The sequence below is a fragment of the Porites lutea genome, chromosome 2 (genome assembly GCF_958299795.1).
Source record: "Porites lutea chromosome 2, jaPorLute2.1, whole genome shotgun sequence".
Taxonomy (NCBI): Eukaryota; Metazoa; Cnidaria; class Anthozoa; order Scleractinia; family Poritidae; genus Porites; species Porites lutea.
The window spans coordinates 3,786,527-3,792,526 of NC_133202.1; positions in this window are offsets into that span (position 1 = coordinate 3,786,527).

The window sequence follows — 6,000 nt, forward strand, 5'->3', positions numbered from 1 at the left end:
TTAACCGTGGCCGCCGGTTGCTCGATTTTTACAGACATTCGCTCTTAATACTTGTCGAAAGGACAAGTCTCTAAAACCAAATTCCTTCACTTTAAATTTACAATGAAATTTAAGGAGGTAAGGGTCATGCGATAATATTACCCCACTTTTCTAAGAAGAGCTGTTGGATTTTAAATAAATCGCACCTCTTGAGCATACAAATAACAGGTATTAAGTTATTACAAAGTCGCATATATTTACAAAAAATGAAACTAAATATTAGGAGTTTGACGCAAGGTGTCAATTACCATAGAAAAACTTGTATTTGGGCTTGAGGAAAAAGTAACAGTCCTTGGCACGTAAACAGTTCCAATTATTACAGAGTTATTTTGTGGTGACGAGTAGACTTCTTGGTGGCGAGTTGACCGATGTCTCAAGTCCTTCAGGGTATGAAGCACTCAAGTGTGGCCACTCTTTCCAATAACTTGTATCAGAGACCTTTAGATTCTACGAGTGCGAGAGTTTTTCTGTGTTTTAGTGAGAATTTCGAAGGAGCGGAAACAAGTTATCAAATGTTGGAAGTTTATCATTTTGCGATCGGGAAGGGGCTTAACCTCCTTTAATTTAGATAACAGTGCTAACTTGGCTGGTGAATCAAAAGTGCAGTAAAGGTTTCCGGGGTTTCTATTTTCGAGAAAACGCGAAAAAAACTTTCAGTCAACTCGTAGTCATTCTTGTCGTCGATTCTATTTACTAATAGCCTTATTTGGGTCTCAAAAGTTCTGGAAGCAAGAAATACCTGCGTTGTTTTGATGGTTTTCTCGTTTCTATATGAATTGTCATCTCTGGAATACAGGAGTGTTCAAATTTGTGAAAAGTTGTCACAGTTTTGTGCTTCCCGCTGTTGTTATTAGTGACAGAAAAAGTAGCTGTTTTTCATATATTCAGTTCTTTGGTGTACTTAAGAAAGTGGAGTATGGCATACATTTTTAAGATAGATATTTTAGAAATGATTTGAGTAAGACGAGAAGCAGGTGAATCAAAAGTTGCTTTATTTTTGTATTAATTAGCTGTAAAATTAAAATAATGGGAATGAACTATTTTTATAGTCAAACTTGAGCTTTGTTTCAAAATAAAGTAATGCTTAACCCAAAACACGTAGTTTCACTGAACGCTGTGGTTTGACTGGCGCTTTTTCCAAATGAGAATAAATGCTGAAACACTTTACCTTGAATTTAAACAGAATACAGGAGCCATTTAATTAGCGTGAGAAAACGGTCCACATTTTCGCAACGCCTAACACCACTAGTTCCCCCGCGAAATGACTACTGAGAAACGAGCACAGAAATTCTAGACTGATGACGCGTCACCACTCAGATTTGGGCAGTGCTTCTGATTGGTTGAAAATTTGCTTCTTCCAATCAGAAGCACAACCCAGATCTTGGTGGTGACGCGTCATCAGTATGGAATTTCTACACTCGTTCCTTTGACTTCATTTCACAGGGGAACCAGCGGTGGCGTTGCCAAATGTCGGCTGTTTTCTCAATTAAGCTTCAATTAAGATCACGTGTTGTCTCATTTTTTCTATCCATCACTTGAGTTAAATATTGTTGTTGTCATTGAAAAGTGCGTTTTTTTTTAGCTCTGAATAGCACTCTCAAAAACGTCTTATCTCGTCATTGGTTAGCCTCCCCACAGACGTCCTTTGGGATTCGTTTGTCACGCATTCATTTCTCGAACCCCAAAGGACGTCTGCGGGGAGGCTAGTCATTGGTGTCCCAGCTGTTGATAATGATTATTCATTCAAAATATTTCTTCTTTAATAATTGGCTCAAATCCCCCTGCTAATTCTTCGTAACTAGCATGTTAACATTTTTTTTTCACCCTTTCCCCATAACGAAAGCCTGTTCACAGGCTACTTTATAACCAGCTTTGAACAAGGTATGCGATATCTGGTAAAATGACGTCAATTATAACCCCCAGTCAGGTTCCATTTAGGGTCATCATACTGGGAAAACTGACCGGAAACTTGATTCACTCAGTTTCCTAACCCTAATCACCAAACTTCAGCGGCTTAGTCCATTTTAGGGTAGTCCATGGACTAGGGGCCAGTGTTTTGTCCACCACCTGAATGACTAGCTGCTGTAGCTGTAAACGGGTCTACTGATGGATTCGGCTTTCGTATGATCCGAAGAGTTACATATCAGGGTGTAATCCTTCTCGGCCGATCTACATAATTCTTCAAATCAATCCCAACCTTATCCAGTAATAATTGCTAAGTAACCAAGCGGATCCATTTTTAGTGTCCCAGGGGAGAATTCGTCGCCGGGTGAAAAAGCAAGCACGACGTTGTCATGAAAATGGATACAAGCGAAAAGAGAATGCAGACTTCATCAATCTATGAGTTAATTTTTATCAACTAAATTACAACTTTATTTTACTTAAACAATGCCGACACTAACGGATCTTTATTTCGGAAACGTTTTTTTGTGCATACTGTTTTAACTGCTGGTCATCTCCAGTCAAATGTTTGAAATTACAACGAGATCGAACTGCCAATAGTCAGGTCTCTTAGGGTCAGGATCGTTACAGAGTTGACAAAAGCACCAAACTTTGCACAACGATAGCTTATTGCAGTACCATGAATATTAGAGGGGGTGCCCAATGCAAATATGCCACTGAAGCGTGCTAAACAGGATTTAATTATTGTAAATTTCACCTGCTGGGGTCCCTGTGGTGTTTTGATTGAAAATTGTTATTTAATACCTTAAATCACTCTGAATTCTATTTTCAGGTTGTAAACAACAATTTCACTCGAACATCTGGCATTCCCATCCATTTTTGCTTATTGATTGTGTAATTAAGTTGATTATTACTGTGCCCTTAAAGCAAGTCCACAGTCCGCCCACATTTTTATAAGTCATTTCTAAGATGGCCTCGTCTTTGCTTCATAACTTGCAAGTACTCAGCTTCTGGGGTCTCTTCTCCTTTTCTAATGTATTTCAATTAGAGGAGGCCTTATTGTGTGGCTTAAGCCTTATTTATCAAGTATTACTTGCAGTTACATGTCACTTTAAGCTGAAGAAAGCAAACAAAATTTCAGAAAAAAGAAATTGTCAAAGAGTCTGTTGTATCACATATTATCAGGGATTTATGACAGCTATTCATGAAGAGCAAATAACGAAATGACAGAACCCAAAATAGTTCTTTCCTAGGGAGGTAATTAATTTTTCAGCTTATCATAGGCCTGGATACCTTTCAGTCTCTCTTTATCCAGTTATCTGCTGGACGCAAGTGCAGGTTTCGACAGAGAAGCAAGCACCGTGGCACAAGTCATATCATTTACAATTTCCGCTGTTTGTCTAAGCTTTACAAAGCAAAAACAAACAAAAAAGAATTTGGTCTCATAAACGATAAAAAGAAACAAGTTAGCCCAAGCTTCAAAAAACAGCACAGTTTATCATGAAGCCTCTACATTTGGCACTGAAGCACTCATGTCCAAAAATAATTACAGCTTATCAAGTCGCAAAAGTGAGACTCAAGTGGTACAAGATTGACTCAAATGATAAATGGTGAATAGTTTAACTGCTGAAACTGTAGAAAGGGGGCCGGGCTAACTTTTAGGGCCTGTTTACATGAAGGAAGGGGACCCTAGGTAGGAATGGTAACCCACTTAGGTGGGGTAACCCGCCTGTCCATATAATCTCTCATTTTAATTTGATCACGTTTACATGATAGGTGGGGTCATCCTTCAAGGTGGGTAGCCCGGTCTGCCACACCAGGTAACCCTCTCAGCTGAGGTCAAATTTTGCCATGTCAGCGTTTCAAGGTAAGGAAACCCAGGCTAGTCGGGGTCGGATTCGAGATACATCAAATTCGCGCAAAATTCACTTTGGCGCTGGGTGGCTTCACATAATTATTAAAGGTAACAATAGAAAGCCACAACACTGAAGGTTGCAGCAAGAGCAGCAATTGAGCGTAGACGTGGTTTGCTAGCATTTTTCTTGTTTACATGGTTAGCGACCATTCATATAATCTTGAGAAACTGGACCCCAGGATGGCGGGGTTGTAAGATTGCATGTAAAGGAGGGTTATTTTTTTACCCCACCTAAGCAGGTTACCTCACCTACCTGGGGTCTCCCACCTTTATGTTAACAGGCCCTAAGTCTCAGGAACCGTGAAACTGGTAATAAACGGTATACCTAACCCGGGACTAGCTGTGATACTACCGGCCATCTTCAAGAACGTCAGCACAGCAGCCAAAGAAGCCATTATATCGGTGTTAAACGAATATTAGATTGCGGTTGTTTCATGCGTCTTGTTTTTTTGTGACTATTTCTATGTTCGTTTTTGTCACCATCTCTAAATACCAATCATGTTCAAAACACCCCTACTAACAAAATATTTCGTAAAGCTCTTTAGAATGATATTCAGCAATAAAAACAAGGTGTAACCAGGAGCCGATTTGTAGGCTCCTGGTGTGGCAACATAGGCATAAGTGAATGCGAAGTTTTGCAGTATGTAATCTGTCAAAAATCTGTTTGAGTGGTCAAAGTTGGGGCTGATGGGCTTCTTTATCATGACCACTCCATTATTATAAGGGACCAGGCCATAATTATTGTTGACCCTTGCTTTTTTGGTATTTTAGGTAATTTTCCACAGCATTATTTTGTGAAAAGCTGGTAACTGAATTGCTCTTGAGGAATTCATGATCGTAAGATTTCGTAACCACGGGGTATTCGCCTAATCGCATCAAACAAATTACATTCATTTTCATAAATGATGCATCATTGGTTGGCTAAAAGAGGCCTTGTTCCTGCAAATTTCAGCTCTTCTGAAGTTAGTTTGTTTGTAAATTGTAACGCACGCGACGGCCTTCCTTTTTTTTAAAGATCGTATAGACGTACCATTAACACTCTGGTCCAAGGGCTCTGAAGTGAATGAGCCGCTTACAGGTGTATAGGCATGCAGGGACCTCATACACTTCTTTTTAAATGCAAATGTGCAAAAAGTAAAGAGTGTTAAAAATTCCTGGAGAGGCATGTTTTACAACCTCGTCCCCAGGGCTTAATAAAAAGGTAGAAAAAGGTAAAGCGACCATATTTTACGTCAATAACTCGTGACAGTAATAATAAGTGATAAACTTGAGGTCGACGGTGCGCTCCTTTTACCCCTCTCTCTCCATTAATTCTCCGTTTTAAAGGTATTTAAAGCTAGTCAAAGCTACACAGAAAAAAGAGAAGTTGAAATAAGGAGGTGTTGACACCGGGCTCGAACTCGGGACCTCTTGCCCCGAAGGCTGCGCACTAACCAACTGTGCCACCCTTGCTCCCCCTTTTCCCCCTGAGGAGGAGGTTGACATTTTTTAATCATTATCTCAAGGACAGGGTTACCAACGAAGCAAATTATAATCTTATCTTAGCTGCACAATTACAAAGTGGGCGCGTTGTCAGTTACGGTTCATGAGGTCGTTCATGTGGCATGTCAAACTTTACGATTCTATCGTTTAGGATGTGATACATTTGAGTTTTATGTTATTGTATGACATCTTTGAAAGCTGGCTTTGTGATCTGTTTAAATTGATATGTAATGATATTATCACTGGCAAGTCTTAGCAGTGACACTGATAGCCGCACAGTCCGCACAATGAACATGGCCACACTTACCGTGTGGAGACTGGGCACTAGTCAGTATTATGTACGTGTAAAACTATTTTGAATAGTGTAACAACAACTAATCATTACCAAATTAAAAACTTAAAAATTTGCAACAAATGTTTTTTAGCCAAATCAAACAAGAAGAGTACTCACCACAGGACGCCCAATCTGCTATTATAGGTGAAAGTTAACCCCCCCTTTTATCTGTAATTAGGACCATTTGTAACGGGCACCCCCTCCAGTATTAATCGGTAGGTGCTAAGGAAGCTCTGTGCCAAATTTGACACTTTTGTCACGTCTGTAACGATCCGGCCTATATTTTGCACTAAGAGACCTGACTAAAGCGGTTCTAATTAGATATAAT